The sequence below is a fragment of the Lissotriton vulgaris genome, unplaced genomic scaffold (assembly GCF_964263255.1).
Source record: "Lissotriton vulgaris unplaced genomic scaffold, aLisVul1.2 SCAFFOLD_214, whole genome shotgun sequence".
Classification (NCBI taxonomy): domain Eukaryota; kingdom Metazoa; phylum Chordata; class Amphibia; order Caudata; family Salamandridae; genus Lissotriton; species Lissotriton vulgaris.
The window spans coordinates 856552-876208 of NW_028243866.1; the positions used below are offsets into that span (position 1 = coordinate 856552).

Below are 19657 nucleotides of genomic sequence, written 5' to 3' on the forward strand. Positions count from 1 at the left end.
CCAAGAGGTAAAAATGATGCCAAAAAAATGAAATGAATGAATAAGGAGTTTCAATCCAAGGTCACCCAGACTCCTCTCTTTTGTGGCAGGTGGACTCAAAGGATAAGAAGGGGTGTCCCCCGTATATAGCTAGTATGAACTCTTTCTTGGAAAGCAAAATATAGAAAAGTAAGGAGAGGGGTAGAAAGAGCATGAGCATGAGCTATATTTGTGGAAGAAGAAAGGAGGGTACCGAGTACAGCTACCAGGTGCCCCCTGGCATGTGTGTGACACCTTGGACAGCACTGACTGTTTTCCTCGACTGGAACTGCATACTGGGACTTGTAGTTCCACCTTCAACATTCTAAGTAGGAGCTCAAAAACTCCAGCATGTAAAGTGCTGCTGGTCCAAAAGCCACGGCTAGAAGTATGCATCAAATACAATAATGCGCAACATGCAGATATGTCATGAATAGACCTGGGTGAAATTTAAATTATGCCAGTGCAATTCCTGTAATGTTGGGAATTTCGCGATACAGTTGTTATATGAGATTCCCACGTTTACGCACCACTTCCTGTAATTATGCCATTTGTGCAAAAATGTATTCTGAAACTTCATGTTCATCATAAAAATGTATCACCAGTGCAAATGAAAAATTGGGGTCAAGCAGCTGTTGTTCGTAGGGCTTTTGTTAAATATGTCCTTGTGCCAAAAATGTATGTGAGGACGTATTTTGCACTAAAATATAGTGCAAAATTATGGATTTGCCTTTCACTTATTATACATCATTTTGCTGAAAGCTCACGTAATTATGCAAAAGCAAAATATGAAAATCTTGTACACTAATACTCATGAGATCAGCCAAAGGAAAATAATATACCAGCATCAACGATAAAACCACCAAAAGAAGCAGAAAGCTTTTCAAGACAATCAAGCACGGCATCAACACACTGTCATACCCACCGATTCCTCACTTGATAGAATAGTGCAATGCACTCAAAGTCTTCTTCAGTGATAAAATGTAGAACATTGAACCGCTCATTGACAACACCAAGCCTGCTTCACTTCTTATGCTCACCCCTTCCCATAGAATCCTTCTATGGTCAGCCTTTAGAAACCCTGTCTCTCGCAGACCTATTCAATTACCTCAAAGCTGCTAATGATGAAAATGATGACCTGCCCTTGTCTTTCACCAAAACTCTCTCTGGGGGTTCTTTCTTACCCTACTTACACCTGCCAATGATTTCCTCACTTAATACACCTATCAAGACAAGCCAGATCATATCACTACTACAGAAACCTACACTAGACCCTGATGACCTTGCCCACTACAGGTCCATCGCTCACCTACCATTAATCAAAAAGACCACTGAAAAAGCAGTCTATGGTTCACTCAAAGATGACATCAATGCAAACCATCTCAAGCACGACCACCAGTCTGGCTTCAGATCATGCTGCAGAATGGGTGACGTCTGCCTCACACATCGCAGGCTTGACCACAGATGAAGATGACCGCTGCCTCCTGATACCCCGGGCCCTCTCAGCAGCCTTTGACATGCTCATCCATCCCACCCTTACACACAACTTAGGGTCTCTAATTGGAATGACCAGCAATGTCCTTCACTGGTTTTCCTTCCACTTTTGCAACTGACCAGCCGCGGCCCGTGAAGGGAGTTACGGTGGGGCAGGAAGGCGGGGCGTGGGAGGGGCAGGATGGGGGGCTGCTAAAAACCAGAATATGGATAAATGGAGGTAAGTAAACAATTTAATAAATTTAATTTAATTTAATAAATAACACAAATTTTGTTGCGTGTCCTGCATTGCAGAATGCGATGCAGTGCGCGCTACGAAACTCGTTTTATTAATTAAATTGTTTACTTACCTCCAATTATCCATATTCCATATTCCCCCCAACCTGCCCCTACCCCGCCCCGCCTTTCTGCCCCACCGGAACTCCCTCCACGGGCCGTGGCTGTAACTGACTCTAGATTCTTCAGTTCCAAGTCACACGCGATTATATTCACCTGGGGTCCATGCTGTCTCCTGTCATCTTCCACCTTTACATGGAGCCGTTTGGTGATATACTCACAGATAAAAGCATCAATATTCACCTATATGTTAATGATATGCAGCTCTACTTCAAAGTCTTCTCTGCTGCAGACATCCAGTGGGTCAGACACTGCAAGCACAACCTGACGCTTAACCCAACCAAGATAGAATTCATGTTAATAGCCAAGAGCAACAATCAAGAAACAGTACAAATGTGGCTCAGAGACATGAACCATGACCGGTTCAAACCCCAACTTTCAACAAATACCAAGCCACTTGAGTCACGCCCCTTTAAGGATCACATTGCAAAAACAGCAAAGGCAACCTGGTACCTGCTCTCTCGTCTAAAGAAAGCAAAACCATTTCTTCCATAAAATGACTTTCAAACTGCTGTTAAAGCCCTCATACTCTTGCATCTGAATGATGGTTACGCCATGCTCCATGGCCTACCAGACTCTGCACTGGCACCCCATAAGGGCATCCTAGACATATTGGCTTGTTTCATCCCGGGCCTGAAGAAATATGATCACATCACCCCCATCCTGATGAAACTGCATTGACTCTCCTTGCAAGCCAGCATCACATTCCAAAACCAGTCATGTCCCTCATAAAGCCACCACACCCAGCACCTCGCCATCTATGGTGGGTCTATGCACAATGGCAGCCAAGACACCATCAGGCACCAAAAGACTTAGGAATGTGTTCAAAAGCAAAAACAAGGCGCAAAGCCTTTTCTATCTATGCCACCAGGAGCTCGAACAACATTCCCCAATGATGCTCCAATTTATGAAAGAGCTGCCGAGTCGCCAACTCAAAGAAATCTACAACACAATAAATTAATCATTCACAGCCCAACTACCTTTCCTATCACTCGTAGACTTTATGCTTGTCTTCGACCCTGTACAACACTCCGCTGCCTTTTAGTAAGGTTCTTGCTATAGAAATAACAAAAGCATGTACATGTTCATATATGCAGCTGCCTAAACACCAGCACAAGAGCTGAGTTTCTGCATTTTGTAGGTTGGAGGGAACCTTTCAGAAGTAATTTTGGAGTATTATGGAAGCCAATGAAGTAGCCTTGGTACATGTGTATGGTTGGTCGCTTTCTCTGATCCTACTACAAGGCCTTTCCTAGTTTGGTAATAAATACATCAGGCGCTCCACTGTTCTTTGATGAAAGGAAGGACTTGCAAGTTAGCTTGAGGGCACAGTGACTAGACAGAAGCCTGTGCTTCTATGGACATTGTGTTTTCAAGTAGGCATCATAAGCCCTGCCCTTTCTAGTGGGAAACGTATGAATGTCAGATTGCTGCAGAATAATCTGTCTTTTGAAATTATACTTTAATCCTATCAGCCCGCGTTTAAGCTACACAGGTTTATGCAGCTATTTCCATCCTGTTTCTTCTGTCCCATTTATAGTCCCCGTTATTAAGTGGTATACAAGATGTGGCAGATGGAGCTAGGCCCGTAATGCCATTTCCAGCAGCTCTTTCGGCCATGTTTACTTTCTGATCCAGTAATTTGGGGAAGAATTGGAAGAAGCATTGTTAACAAACTTGCTTCATAGTTTAGATCTAGCTACTAATGAACATATCACATATTCTTGTTCCATGACATTCATTTTTATTGAGAGTAGTTAGAGGGTTTACATTTTTTCCGAACTCTACCCCATATTGTCCATGAGATATAATTAGTTAACCCTTTCGCTGCTGATGACGAGCTCAGCTCGTCATCACCCACGGGTGTCGTGTGCTGATGACGAGCTGAGCTCGTCATGAATAATGGTATTAAAGGATCTGCAGCACAGGACAAAAATCCCCGCAGCAGCCATGTGGTTAATCAGTGACAAAGGACCTGCTTAAAGTTTTCTCAAGTAATATCAAACTTTTCTACTGATCAATACGTGTATTAATCTATCTATGTTGGAGGCTACATCTCTGGCCCTTCCCCCATACCTAGCATGTACACGCACTATTATAGTGTGAGGAGACACAGCTTCTGTTGTATCACCAAATACAAAGCTAGGTCAACTGGCTGTACCACTGGATAAGGATGTGTTAGATAAACATGTCCAGGTACTAAATTAGGTCCTACTTGGGCATTTCCATTTTTTTAACAAGAAGGTGTTCTGAGTTTTTATCCAATTAAGAACAAAAATATTTGCAGTGTTGAATCTTCACCTGCGTCCAATGCTTTCCTCCATTTTCTGATGTCTTTGTAGACTTTGGGTCATGGTTTTTGCCAGGTGCGGCCGGCATAGGCAACAACGGTAGGGCAGGAACAGGACGCTGGTTTTTATTATTTATTATTGGACAGTTTCCATTAGGGACCAGGAAATCAAAATAGGCCATGCTGGATTCCCGTTTAACAATGGAATAGAATGATGGTGCCATTTTGGATTGGGAAGTACTAAAGTATAGAGAGCCATGCCATGAAATTGAAGCAAGAGCAACACCAGTGACACCCAATGGTCTGTCCTAAAGAGCATATCTTCAAGGTAGGACACGAAGGAAGACTATCCCACCTTGTGGATTTTCTGGAAACAGATGCAGAGAGCAAAGCGGAAGACCCCAAGCCCAAAGAAACCATAGTGTAAGTAATTTGCATAGAGACACAGGGCTCTCACTTGTGGCGGGTCCTCACAATGAGAAACTGCAGTTTGAAGAATCCCGCCTCGAGTGCGTGACCCTTGCTACGATTGCGGGGCCCCTGCCATGAAAATGCCCTTTGTAAATTGGGCCCATAGTGTTCCCACCAACCCACATATCCACTGATTGGGTGTGACAGCTGCTGCCAGGTGGTGTAGAGTTAGATTTAGTCCATCGTAGCACCCTCGGGACAAAGGACAGCTACCCTGGGCCGCAGCTGACCGCATGCCTTCCTTCTACTCTCCACCCCTCCCAAGGACCACAGCGGATGGAACCATGGAAGCTGATTCCTAGAAGTGGATGAGCCAACAAATTAAAAAGGAGAGCCGAGCCAGAGTCGAGCAGGTCTGGCTGGGCTCTAAGAGCCCGTGCACGATAGTGGTGGCTCCTCCGCTAAGGCGGAGGAGCAGCGCCCTACTGCTTTTCAGCAGTGTAAGAAAAAATAAAATCAGTCAGGATTTATAAAAGTGCGGCTAATCACTTGATAGGGTACCCAGGCCCATGCCAGGTGGGGTTAAGTGAGATTAAATCCATTATGGCGCCCTCATGACAAAGTACAGCTACCCTGAGCCGCACCTGATCGAATGCCTTCCTTCTCCTCTCCCACCACTCCCAAGGACCACAGCGGATGGAGGTACGGAAGCTGATTCCTAGAATTGGATGAGCCAACAAATTAAAAAGGAGAGCCGAGCCAGAGTCGAGCAGGTCTGGCTGGGCTCTAAGAGCCTGTGCACGAGCCGAGGCCTGGAAATACTTGACACAAACTGTGCACCAAACACCGCAAAGAAATTCGATAACGACTCTTCAAAGTTCAAAAAAGGGCATTTCTTTAACATTAATAGGCGTTTTCACTTAGTACATCAGTTGATATCACTGTCTTGAGAAATGCAAAAAGAACAATTGATGGACAGAATGCAGAACAATGTCATACATTCACCCCAGTACAGATGGATTTAACCCAGATCTCTTGACTGGGGTGAATGTATGAATTATTCCGCATTCCGTCCGTCATTTGTTTTCGCATCACTCAATTGAGAGGCATTTAATAAAAGTAAGTTTTTAACTTGATCTTAAAAATATTCACTCCCCCCGCCTCTGCCATGCCATTAGTGAATTAAGATGCAAGGCGGTTGGCACGTGCACCCTGCATGTCGCCTAGATTATTACTTGGAGCAACACCAAGGTTATTTAAATCAGACACGAGGGAGGTACTTGTACAGCGCATACACTGGACTCACACTTTTCAAAGTGCTCTCAAATGCAGTTAGGAAAAAAAAGGAAGCTCAGTCAAATCAGATACTTGCTCAAATATTTATGGAGGGTCGCCCAGTTCAGTCAAGCGAGGAAGCAGGGAAAAGACCTCGTTTGTCTGATTTTCTTTACTTGGTAAGCAATCGCAGCACCCGCGCTTTTACCGTGTGATGTTCACAGCTAAAGAGCAGTGCCACAAAGGCTTTTATTCTTTGCATTGATGGGAAGGTCCTGCATGATTAGCAATTAACTTGTCTCTTCCCAAAAGGATCCCTCGAGCCCTGACGCTTTATCGGGCATTTTAGAAGTCGCCCGGCGTTTCCGAATGAGATGAGGGAATTTCTTGCATTGAGTGGCATTAAATGCATGGAAGGCCCTGCGAGTGCATTAAGAGAGGGCAGGTTTGTCTAATGCCTTGAATGTGGAAGAATTAATGGCCCTCTAAAATCTTTATGGAAGTTGAGCCGTATTACACTCTGACGCTCTCTTTTCATATTTCTGCCTTTATTTTTCACTTTTCATCTTACTCTATCTCTCTAATACCTTTTATGCTCTATCCTGTCTTCCTTTATTCCCTTCATCACCCTTCAGTCTGTGTCACTCTCCCTCGTCCCTCCTACCTCTCCTTCTTACCTCCCCTGCTCCCATCTTTCCAACCCATTTCTTCCATATTCCTACTCACCTCTTCTCTCGTTCTGCCCGCTTCTTTCGTATGTCCTCTCCCTTCTTCCTCCCTTTCTCCCCTTCATCTTATACCTTCTCTACTCTTCCTCATCCCTCTCTCGTTACTTCACCCCTGCATTCCCCTTTCTTCCCTCTGGTATGAACTCTTCTCGCAGCTCTAAGTTAAAAAACATTTAAATGAAAATGAAGATTATTCATAAAAGTGATTAATAACTTTTGCACTCTAGAAATTACTATATTTGAAAGCTGGAGTTCCCATGATGTCATTTAATTTCCCAGCTTTTACATTTGTTTATTAAGAATACATTTGCATAACTCGTAATTGGTATGTACATTGTATATTTATTTGTATCAATAAAACATCTCACTGGGTTAAAATTAATAAAAACTATATATTGCAGAATTGCATTGCATTTTAAAACCCTGTAAATATATTTTCAACTTCTTTTTAAGTTCTAGCTACTTCGGCTGTCTTCATTTTTGCACATAACTTTTGCCTCCTGGCCTCCTCTTTTTCGGCTCCAGCACTCTTTCCTCTGCCTTCCTTTGTCCTCAATGTTCGTCCCTTTTCTTTGCGTCTTCCATTCATTCTTCCACTTTTCTGCTTTGTCTTCCTAGTTCCGCAGTCTTGAGTCAGCCTTTCAATATACCCTCCCGCCGCTTCCGCCTCTTGTATCCCTCTCTAACATCACTTCTCTCAGTTCTTACTCAACCTTTCCTGCATCTTCTCTTCTCTGATCCTCTGTCTTCCTTCTTCATTTGCAACCAGTTTTACTCCTTGCTCAGCTCTTCTCCACGCAGGGACGGCTTTAGCGTTGGGGCTCCCGGTGCCACAATCTTTTATTTGCACACACACAACCCCCCCCCCCAGTGACCACCTTCTCGACGGACTCCCTCACTTGACATCAAACACATTACACAGAGACAATGAATCAGACGTGCATAAATCAGTGTAAAGGAAATATTGCATAAGGCAATGAGGAATACAAGGTGTAGCAATCACGTCATCCATAGTTGTAGGCAGTATGTTTTAGGAGTGTTTGGTTTGGAGAAGCACAAACTCAGGATTTAAATCAGACCACAGTGGTTGGGGCTTGGCTTTACTAATGAACTGCAAGTAACAAAAAGATCTATGTAACAAGAGCAGTACCCACTGAGTTATCCACAGTTCTGTGAACTGCATGGTATGGGTATATACTAGATGGCATGGTCACCCTCTGAGCTACTTTCGAGGAGTCAAAACTGCCACTAGACAAAACTCATGTCTCTCTCTCCAGCAGAAATATTGGGCCATACGTATCATGCACTCTTGTGCTGGCAAATGGCCCGATTTAACAGATTGCAGCCGAAAAAATGCATGTTGTTATGTATGAATTCCAATTTGCTATTCAGTAACATGAATCCGAATCGCAATTTGGAATTGCGAATACATACCGATTCGGTATTAGGAAAGGGCATGTTCAGGGGGTCCATTACTAATACTGAATCCCACCAGTATGTAGGAATGCTTGGTGACTGAAATGCAGTCGAAATTTTTTTGCATTTTACCACCTAATTCGAGTAGGTGAAAACCAATTCGCAATGCCCCTTCCCCTTTGTGAATGGTTGCAAAAACATGTATTCAGAGCAGGCATTGGTCCCATTGACCACTGCCTACTCTTAAACATGCATTTGCAATGCAATAGGTCCTGCATTTGCAAGAGATTGACCTATTGGCAATGTAAATGACAATGCCTTTTATGTATGGGTTTTTAAATCATGCAAGTGGTATGTAAACTCGCACTATGTACTCATAGTCCTTGCTTACTAGAAGCAAGGCTGGCAGTAAAAGTGGCGCAGTTACTGCCAGCCTTGATTATCGTAAGCAACGACTATAAGTATAAAGTGCATGTTTACGCCCCACTAGCAGGTTTTCAAAACTCGTAAATAAAAGCATTATTTACAATGCAATAGATCAAACTCTTGCAAATGTGAGACCTGTTGCTTGTTTGGGAGCCCACCAGCCACTCTGGTGACAGAAATGAGAAGCAGGTGTGTCCTTAGGAAGATTAAATAGGGCTCTTGTGGCAAAGTTAAGTATTGTATAGAGCTGAAAGAACTAGTAACGGGGAAGGCCTACTAGTGTGCTGCTGAGGTAATCCACCCTGCTGAGGATCACTGAGTCCATCAAAGCCCTAGGGATGTAAGAGGGGCTCTTACGAATGTTTAGAAGCTGGTACCCTGCTGTAGTGGGTGTGTAGTGTGGTGCCTGTTACACGCTGTACCTTGCAGCAGGCACATTAACCCATTATTCTATCTGATGAAGGGTCAAAGCTGTGACAAAAGTGCATACAGGGGAAACAACCTTTATAACACAGTCATCACATTGCAACATCCTTTAAAACGCATTTAACTACAACGCAGCCATTACATTGCATGTCACTACAACGCATGACACTACAATGCATGTCACTACAACACAGGCATTACATCGCATGTCATTACAATACAGACCATTACAACGCTTAGTACCCCTACACTATCCAACACTTACCCTACTGTTGCATCCTCGGAGTTAGATTAGTTATTTTTACCCCTACACTATTCAACACTTACCCTACTGTTGCACCCCCTCGAGTTACAATAGTACTTTTTACCCCTACACTATCCGACACTTACCTTAAATGCAATGTAATGGTTAGCGTTGTGAGGGTATGCGTTTTAAATTTATAATGCGATGTAATGGAATGCGTTGTAAATTTATTTTTAACATTTTTGTTGTAATGGCATGCGATGTTAATGTATGCGTTGTAAGGGATGTTGCTGTGTAAAAACTGCGTTGTAAGGGGGTGCGTTGTAAATGCATGCGTTGTAAAGTCATACATTTGCATACAGATCTCTCCACCACAGACCATCAGAATTTTCTTAATGTTATTATAGAACCCAACTTTCTAGGCACACACAGAGCTCTCCAGGAGGTGCCCATGTGTTATTTTAAAATGCAGTCTGTTGGCGACAAATACGTAAGCCACATCAGAGTTCACATTTGTTCTTGCCAGTTCGCAGCTGGGCTTTATAAATGTTTAAATTGAGAGATTGGGCTCCGAGTGACTTCGATGGCAGTGAGAGCCCCTACCCAGGCTGAAGAGAGAGTGGAGGCCTGGAGGTGGCCAGCATGAACTCTAGCTCCCAGCATCAAATCTTCTTCCACCCTTTCTGGCCTCCCAGCGAAATGCCCGGTGCCCGTGTGAGCCAGTCCGGGCCTGGGTGTCTAGCAGAGATGGCGAAGCCAAGGTGTCTGTAGGGAAGTACACTGAAGTAGAACATTGGAGATCTAATGAAGGGCCACCCGGTGGTGTGTTGTTGTTATAGAAATTGATGAACTTGCCTAGATGTGAGGTGTGAGAAAGCTGGGAAGGGAAAGATGCGTGTCACTGGCACAGGGATCGGTGGTGGTGTAAAAACCCAAAAGAAGAGATGAGGGCAACCAAGGCTTTATAAAAAGATAATAGACCTAAATCCAGAACTGAGCTTTGTTGGATCCAGTAAATGATGAACTGCCCCTGTCGGTAAAACACAGATTTCTGAGCAAATGCATTAACCCACCAAGCTCTCTGCTGGGGTGGAACGGGGGGTGGGGCTGTATGTGCGACTGCCTCCAATTACTGACAATGCCGTCAAAAAAATCCTTGAAAGTGATTACATTGATTCTTATGTACAGATTCCCGGGGCATTAGCCTAGTCAGGAGAACAGCAGAGCCGCAAAAACCATCTTTAAAAATGCCTGAGCAGCCGACAGAAACCCGTGCCTGCGCGAGGCTGTGTATAATGTCGGGTTTAATGTTTTCAATGATTGCCCCTCTTCCCCGACCCTCCCCGTGCCCTGCTCCTGTTGATTCCACGGGGGAGGTTCCCCCCCAGCGTCCCACCCACTCCCCCACCTCTCCATTCGGTGAGCTTTCCCCACCGCACGGGGGCCCTGGATGCGGGAGGGCTGCTGGGCTCTGTGGAGCCCCTCACGCGGATGCCACCACCCCCTCCCTCTCCCGTGGGAGAGATGTCCGTGATCACGAAATACAACCCTCAGAACGATGGGCTCGTCGAATGAAGGAATCACCTCAGACGGCTGTCTTCTTGCTGCTTTTATGTTTTTTTAAAGATGTATTTGTTTTCTTCTGGCTAACATTTCATACTCCTACTTTTTGCCAAGAAGTGATTCCTCGGCCGCGGGTGTCCGTGGAGGGCTCTAGGTGCTGGGCACGGGCGCCGCCACCCACCCGCCCCCTGCGCGGAGGGCGCTGCTGCTGTCACCGCACAGACATGCCCAGCTGTCACTCCCCAGCTCGCGCTCGTCTCTCCTCTCCTCCCCTCCTCACTGCCGCCTGCACTCGGAGGATGGTAGTCTCTCGCACCTGCCTTCCACCTCCCGCCGCCTCGGATCGCGCCTGCCCCCTGCCGGGTGGGCTGGAAGCCCGGGCTCCCGGGGTGGCAGAGGGTGGGAGGCTGAGACCTGCCCCGCGGCCGTCTGTCTGACCTGAGCCTCGGGCGAGGCTGCCGGAGGGCGACTCGAGAGCTGGACAGAGAGCAGCCTGCTCCTGGGAGAACAGTAAGTTATACCTGGGCACTAGTGCCCGCATCCCTGCCCCCTCCCCGGGTAAAAGGGTGGGTTGTTTTCCAATGCACCTCAACCCTTCATTATAGATGCACTACTCTTGATAACTAAGACCTCTCGGTGGGTTCATGCGATTGAAGCAGCGACCTTTGTGCGTAACGTGCAGGTCATCTGTTCGTATTGCCTCAGGTTGTCATCCTCGTAGAGTCGACTGAATGAGTACCCTTGGAGTAGGGGCATGATAGCACCTGTTGTTTAAGTAAGGGTCGCCAATGTTGCTGCTAGGCGCCTCGTTGCATGTAATCCCTCCCTAGCGCCTACCCTTGAGCAGTGTGCAGCGCTCCGCTGCCCGGGGGCCAGATCCCCCACCACAACCTCAGTGAAATACCTCACACTCCAAGACGCGGCCACTTTCTGCATTCCAAAAACGGTGAATGGTGTTATGTCATTGTTAGAAATGAGGTGCCAGCCCAGCCCCCTCCCGTTCTGAGCGTCCGTGACACTGATGCAAAGCCTAGGCGAGGTGATCAGAGACAGCAGGTGTGACCAGGGGGGCAGGAGACGTGCCAGGCTGGAGGGCACCGCTGGCAGGCACACTCTGCCACCCTCGAGGAATCCGACGTGCCGCCCTGGGGCAACCGCTGTCGGGAGCCGAGGGAACCCCACCCGCCGTGTAAGCCCATTGAACGTTTATGGCGGGGGAGGGTGTTTGGGCGCTCCAGGTGAGAGGACATGTTGCTGCCCTTCCTCCTTCAGTGGGAACATATTTGATGGTTCTGGGGACAATCTGCTGCCCCCTGCCGGTGGCGCTCGGCAGCACACATCCTCGTCACATTGGACACTTGAGCCTATAATGAAATAAATACTGGCTGGCGCGAGAGGCTGCGTCTGGACACGATTGGACTCAACATAATACAGTCAGTCATCGGCGCACTTACCCACTCAGGTGCCTCAAAATGAAATGACTTTAGCGGCCATTAGGGTGCAGCGACTATACAGCAGTGGACTGATATGCACAATTATTTAAATAAACACAACCAATGACGGCGTAAAGAGGAACCGAACCCCCTCCACTCAAGAAATAAAAAAATACAAATCACCAAATCCCTGCATCTCGGAACCCCCGCCCACCTCTCCAAAGCCTGAGGGAGCAGAACCCCCTCCTCCCGCGATTGGACGAGGCCAAGTCAGGTAGAGTTGGTTAATGAGCAGCTTGAGGAAAGGGGCCCAGCGGGGGTGGCAGCCGCGATCTAGGGATGAGCACCGGCATGATTGAGGTCATTAGCGGCAGCACAGGCAGACTCCAGCGGCTTCAGTGGAAGGATTTTCGGCAGAATTATATCGTGACATTTGAACGCCCCAATCCTTCAGCAACGAGACCACTTCAGCCGGTCTGATGCAATCTCGAAGAGCGAAAAAACGATGGATGAGAACCTTTCAATGCAGCTGAACACTGGTAACCACTCTTGGTACGGCCCATAATATATATATATATATATATATTTAGATTGTCTGTGCCATCACAGAAGGAGACCAACCTATGCCAACTTTGCACCCTCTTCCCCCAGAACCTGTTCTCGACTGACAGGTATCACCTGAAATAAAAAATGCCGGTGGAATGGAATATCCGACACTGGATTTGTTCAAACTAATCAGCAAATACTATGGAAAATGCGAATAAACTGGCCAGTCTGTAATATATCATGCAATTGGGGAGAAGGCCTGGACTGCCCATTTTGTCCACCGGGCATTTCCCCGGCGGGCCGGAGCCTCTGCAGGACGGTTATTAGGGCCAGGGCAGCTGCTGACGCCTCTGTCACTTTCTCCAGCTTCCCCCAGTAGCTGGGACTGCTGCAGCCATGCCAATCTGTATGCCAGCCTTCTGGTGAAATGCGGAATCATCACCTGTACCCTTAAGCTGGGCTTTAAGTGGGCCGGGTCTGAGCACCGGCATTTTTTTTAAGGAGGCCTCGAAACGGGTCTCTATTGTGCTCTGTTTTGTGCCCTGGCACAGGCGGTCCGTTTTTTTCGAGCGTTATAGGGGAAGGGAAATCCTTTAAAGAGAGTCATTTTCTCTATGGATTTCCCTTCTCTTTTTGAAACTCAGGATCAGCAACATTATCGTGGTGTTACCAGGGCTTTAAGTGGAAGCTTTTTCAATATTAATACAAGTCATAGTTGCTGCTTATTTATCTTATGCATCTAACAACCACTGATAAAGCCAATAGTCCTGACTTGTTGCAGGTATGATGTTACTTGTTGTATCATATATCTGGATGCAATTAGAAAAACAGCAAAATACCAGTCTGGCGGCACACTATGCTAAGCACAAATTTTTAGCATACGTGATTTTAAGCCACACCCTTATTTACATTGGCCATGCCCCTTGAGAGACACACACCCCTGTTTTTTCATCCCACTTAAAGCCCTGCCCTTAGGAGTAGTCCAGCCCGAACTGCTAGGCCGCGTCTCTTCTGAACAGAATCATTAGTACCTCCAGAACAGATTCAGCCCTGTTGGGCCTCTTCAGTGTGGTGCACTGAAAGTCCCCATGGCACAGCAAGCAAAGGAGTCACATATGGGCAAACACACACCACTTAGGGCGACCCAGGCAGCGCCAGAATACCCTCGCGGGAAATAGAGGGCTTTACAAATATACATACCTAACAGCAAAATTTAAAGGCTGTATGACGGAGCAACGCAGGGAAATACTCTACATCCCTTGACCATGCATTTTTTACCGTGCATTTTTTTTACATCACATATGCTTTTATAACATACACCTTTCCACTCATTGTTTATATATATAATTATATATGTAAACAATGTATTTCTGGGGAGAGACCCCCACACCCCAAAAACTTACATTAAATGCATGGTAAAGGCATACATTGTATAAGCATATGCGTTTTAAAAACACATGTGGTAAAAAAATGCGTGGTAAAGGTACAACGTGGTAGAAACCTAGTTGTAAAGGCTGTTTCCCAATGTAATGCTTGGAAATGCTTTAATTTAACCAGCAGCTGATTTACATACAAGCATTTCATCTGTCACTTTTTGCATATTTTCTTGCAATCTGTCTGGCTTTTGTAGTCATTTGTGGTGGTGACATAAGGCAGTTACCTAACCTGGCCTTAATGCAGCCTCAGTCCTAGGCACAAGGTATATGCATGTATCAAGATGTAACAGCACATGCACACACGTCATGACATACCAGCTATCATTTTGTCATTGTTTTTTTTAAAGTTTAAATTATAGTTCATAGATGGCAATATTCAATCAGTAAATTAATTAACAAAAGAACAGTGCAGGCGTGCAAAAAACAAAAAGAAGCAGCTAGCCAGGAGCAGTATGCAGCTGCCGGGACCTTGGAAAAAATAGACACAATAAAAATATAAAGTAGTATAAAGAAGGCAGTAGATAATCTATGTATAGTGAATTATACTATAATATATATATATATATATATATATATATATATATATATATATATATATATATATATATATATATATATATATATATATATATATATATATACATACACGCACGCAATTTACAGACCACCAAGCGATTATTGCGACAGAGGTCAACCTTTGAATAGATATTGCAACTAATCTTGTCATCATACTGATCCACTCTGTGGCCATGAAGATTATTATTAAATCGGCTCAAACTATTTACTATACGATAACCTACTTTTATGACATGCTTGCTAGCCAATTTTGAATATTGCTAGTCTGTGAATAGCAAGTGCCCAAACTCAATCCACTTTTATCAACCAAAGAAGGCCTGAGTCCTGGACCCAAACTTATGACGGAAGGTTACACGCAAGTCCCAGCAGCGAGCACTTACCTCACTCGAGCAGAGAGGAGAAGGACTGACGGGCCAGAGAGACTAAACCCTTTGGTGTTCTCTGAAGCCACTGGCACAAGAGTTCAACAGTCTGCAGCCTAGGTTGCGGGCATCATTTTAGAATTTAGCCTAGCATCTCAGAGCCAGGGTGACGAGGATAAGTTGTTGCCAAAGTTTACAACATTGTTTCAGTTGTGGTCTTATAGTGCATGGGACAAGCCTTTTTAGGTTGGTCTGGGTACAGGTGGCTATTGTACGATGGCCCAGCGGCTTCTTGGGTTGAAGAGTGTGGATATAGGAAGCTAGAGTTGGTTCACTAAATACCACCACGGTGAATACATAGCAGTATTTGACTTGTCACCAGTGATATGTGTATGATGCAAGCATGTCTGCTACACTCGTGTTGCTAAGCCTGATGTCTGGTGAGGCAGAAGGCGCTCTTGCCACCAGGAATGCTGTAGGCTCCATGGTCATAAGGCTGACCAGGCACTACAGGGAATGGCAGCACTTATTGGTGGGCAGGGGTAGGTGGCTTGGTAAGAAACAAGGAAAACTGGATGCATTTTCATGGGAGCCGGTGGAGCCAGTTTCACAGTCACTAGGTTGATGTCCTGAGCGATGGTAAGTGGGTCTACAAGGAGTTTATCAGTTTGACGTGGCCCTTGATGTGTTGATGGGTTTAGTGTCACACCGTAGCGTGTAGATTGCAAGTAGGTAAGGTAGATGTGTCTAGTTAATATGTTTTTCCTACACGCTCTTTGGCTCTTTGAGGGGGTTGGTCATCCCATTGGTCAGTGGTACACATGATTGTGAAAGTGGTATCATTTTCAGGCCGCAAATGCGCTAGCTGAGTACTAATGAACGAATGGCAGGCGTTTCGGTCATGGGCAGCATGGGTGACAAGGGGTCATGAGTAATGAAAGTGAAACATTGCAAGTATTGCTTCATGACTTGATTGAGACGCTCTGTTTGACCATTTGCTTGAGGGTAAAATGCTGTGAAGACTTTAGTTTATACACTTCAGGGTCTTCCAAATATGTGTTCTTAACTGTGTCCCTCTCTGTGTTATTGGCGAATCGGAGACTCTAATTGATACATATGGTGGAGGGACAAAGCACATCATTTAGATTGACTCAGCATCTGTCATGGTGCACTGAAGGGCCAAGTTTTGCAAGAGGATTTCTACTTTTACGAGCATGGTCAATTTTTTGTATATTAAAGGCGTTTTGTTTAAAATAGATGGTTAGGACGTCACACAATTTGTCAGCGATTACAAACCGTTGAAATAGTCCTCTAGGTTTGTGGTAAAACCAGCCCTTTTGTGCGCGAGTAGGGTTGTATCATTAAATATGAACGCCATAATATCTCAATACAAGAATATTGAGGGACATAATATCAAAAGGTGAGTGTATATTGGGAAGTATACATTTACTGTTCCCAACTCCACATCTATGACATGTGTACCACGTAGTTACATATCTGTGGAGTTAGATATAGGAAATCTAGACTTACTTTCCTGTCAATATTTATTTTTTATGCTGGATATAGTGTCCCATCAATATTTGGGGGTCAATGTTCAGGACACACACTCACGTGGCGCATCCTATTGCATATTTCATGAAATGGTTTTTGCGGCCACTGAAACCGAGGTTGCCCCCTCCGTGATGTTGGGCTAAAGGGGGGTTTGAAGCACCAACCTTCCTGTGAATGATGAATCACAATGCGATAGTAAGGCACTGTTAGAGGCACCCGTTTGTCGTCGGTTAACGCCATTTGACATGTAAAAGCCAAGAGACGCTTCAGCATATAGTGCGTGCTTAGGTTTCTCAAGACAGTGCCAGTGTTGTCTATCCACCGAGATGTCAGAAATACTTCTTGATTATTTTACCAAACCGAGAGATCCAGATGCGCAGTCTATTCGTGATCACCCCCGGATCCTGGCCTCTTTATTGATGATGATAGTGCAAAGTAATTTGTGGCTAGGAGATTCGCAAAGTGCCTTTCATCCTAGTCAATGAAAATATTCTGTCACTGCAGAAGGCTACATTGGGAAGCTTCCCTTCCTGCTGAAAACTCTTGTACGTTACCTCAAGATGTGGTTGGTGTGTGCTCGCTTGTATCGCTTGTTCTAGGGCATATTCTTGGCAGCATTAGAACCGTGTGAAGCGCTACAACAGCCCCTGGGCATAGTTGAAACCTGCATAAGTAAATATTGTCTTTGCATCTCTCCACTATAATAAGTTTGAACTTGAGATATAGTACATATGCAACAAACATAATTAGAGAACAAACATTAGCAAAGCCAATAAATCTAGTTTTAAGGTGCCAGCACATGAAAACCCATGTATTTACAAATACAGTTCACAAGCTTTGCACGCACAGTTAATGTTTATGACATTAAAGCTTGCCTTATTGGCTTTGCAAATGCCAGGGAAAAAGTAGCAAAAACAGCTTGATTATTGGGTGCACTTTTGAAATGTACAATAGTTCCTTGTGCATTCCATTAGAAGCACTTCCTGAAAGGAGGAATGATGCAACTAACAGCCAATAGCATGAAGTGAGAGAGTAGGAGTCCTCTGGGGGAAGCCAAAGCCCACTCTTTAAATATTTTAAAGAATTGGTAATAAAAGGTCAGGCAGAGAGCTGTGCTAACAGTCCAGACTTAAAAAAAGATCTTTTTTCTCACCCAGTATCTTCTACATTTTTCTAGGGCATGCAAATGACTTAAGGGTGAACAGTCATATATGACTCAGATGTGTAGGTGCACTCTTCCCCTGTATCAGTCAAATGTAAAGTGAACGGCTATAAGTGGAAGTGTAATTCCATAATGAAGGATGTATTCTCTTTTGATCCTTGCTGGCCTTAGAGGTGGGCAAGCCACTGAAAGCTTCAGCCAGGCTCGAGCCCGATGCCTGGCTCTGGCTCAGCTCGAGGTCTTCTTGGGCAGTCAAACCCAACAGGAGCCGAGCTTTCATGTGTCTGCTGCCTGCCACCCAGTGCTTGGTTTGCAAAGTGCTTGGGCTCTCGTCAGGAGGCCGCTGGAGCTTGCATCACACATTGCTCCTACCATGCTGGCAGTGATAGTAACAACACAACTACTAACCACCACACTCCTACAAGCCGGACAATTCAGACTATAAGAAAGGCTTGGGTGGCATGTAACAGTCATTTCAATATAGATTGAATTATTAATTAACTGTTGTTTATTGCCATCTCGAAATTAGCCAGACAGCGCCACCTTGTGGCAGACTGTCAAGCGCCGGTGTTTATAATTAAGTGCCGTGTGGAGAACCAAAAACCACAGGCTCAAATTAAGCACTGCTGCCACCATGCCCTTACCCGGTGCACTGAGAATGGAAGACAAACTACTAACTGTTGATGGAAAGTAGAAGGCAGAAAAAGATACCTATCTAGGGGCTCAATTGCCCAATGTGCAACAAGTAAACTAGTGATCAATCTAAAAAAATGGTGTCACCCTAGGCCAGAGGTCTTCAAAGTGGGGGGCGGGCCCCCCTAGGGGGGCCTCAAATGATCCCAGGGGGGTGGCGCCAAGCTCTGGCCAGAAAAAAAAATATGCTTTGTTTTCAGCCTAAAAAAATGAGCAGCAGTAAGCACGTCTGTAATGGGCGATCATTCACATCCTTTGTCATTTAAATCCCGGCTGGGAGAAGGTGTCAAAAGGGAAGGGACTTCAAATTTTCTCCAAGACCCACACTGCCATTTCGAATAACCACACTGTGGATCGTTTGCACATTAGTAAGGCCTGCCTCACTGGAACAGTATTCATGGACTCATGTGTTTGTTTGCATTTCTAAAACAGTGACAGAACTTAGCTGCAATGTTTAAATAGACATAGTTAAACATTGCCACTTAAATAGAATAATTGGGAACATTTTTGAGGGGGGGGGGGCGGCGAATTGTTTTTCTACACTGGGGGGGGGGGGTGCAGAATTAAAAAGTTTGAAGACCACTGCCCTAGGCAAATATATACTTAACCGGGCCTCCTTTTTCACTTCATATGAGAGCACCTTCAGGTACGTGAGCTAAGGGTGTGTGCGAAACCACTTGTGTTTGATTTAGTAGAATACAATGTTGTTATAAAGAAAAATAATTTGGACATTTTTGTCATGAATGACAAGTGACCTGCCTGGCTGCCTCTTAGTTTAATAGTGCCATTATGTTTCCAAATATACGTTTAAACTATCACTTTTAATAAATCCTCCCCAATGCAGTAATAAAATATAAAGTACTAAAATGAAACTCTTCCCAGTGCAGAATAAATAAGATTCTTTTAATTTGTAAGAGACTTTATCATATTTTTGATGATGTTTATTGCACGAACTACTTGCCAAACATTTCCAGGGCTCGCCTTGTGCACAGGCTCTCAGAGCCAAGTCAGACGTGGGCTCGGCTCTGGCTCGCCCATGTCTCTGGCCTTGGAGCCCATGCTCTCATAGTGGAAGGCATCCTTTCCTTCCCGCACAGTGCCCTCGCCAGCTGCCCAGCCCTTCACACTTGCTGCGGCCTGCAATGGAACCTACAGTTTCCCCAAGACGGCGCCTGCGCGAGGATGCGAGAAACAATATTAAGAAATCAAGC

General features: G+C 45.1%; 2 protein-coding genes across 2 annotated transcripts in view; one reads left to right on the plus strand and one right to left on the minus strand.

Moving 5' to 3' along the window:
• Window positions 1-19657, minus strand: part of LOC147668214 (voltage-dependent calcium channel subunit alpha-2/delta-4-like) — a 987093-nt gene that overhangs the window by 267218 nt on the left and 700218 nt on the right. The window lies entirely within an intron of this gene.
• Window positions 10830-19657, plus strand: part of LOC147668215 (leucine-rich repeat and transmembrane domain-containing protein 2-like) — a 69212-nt gene continuing 60384 nt past the window's right edge. Inside the window, exon 1 of the mRNA XM_086948697.1 lies at window positions 10830-11197. The gene's annotated coding sequence lies outside the window, so the exon portion shown is untranslated. The remainder of the gene's footprint in view (window positions 11198-19657) is intronic.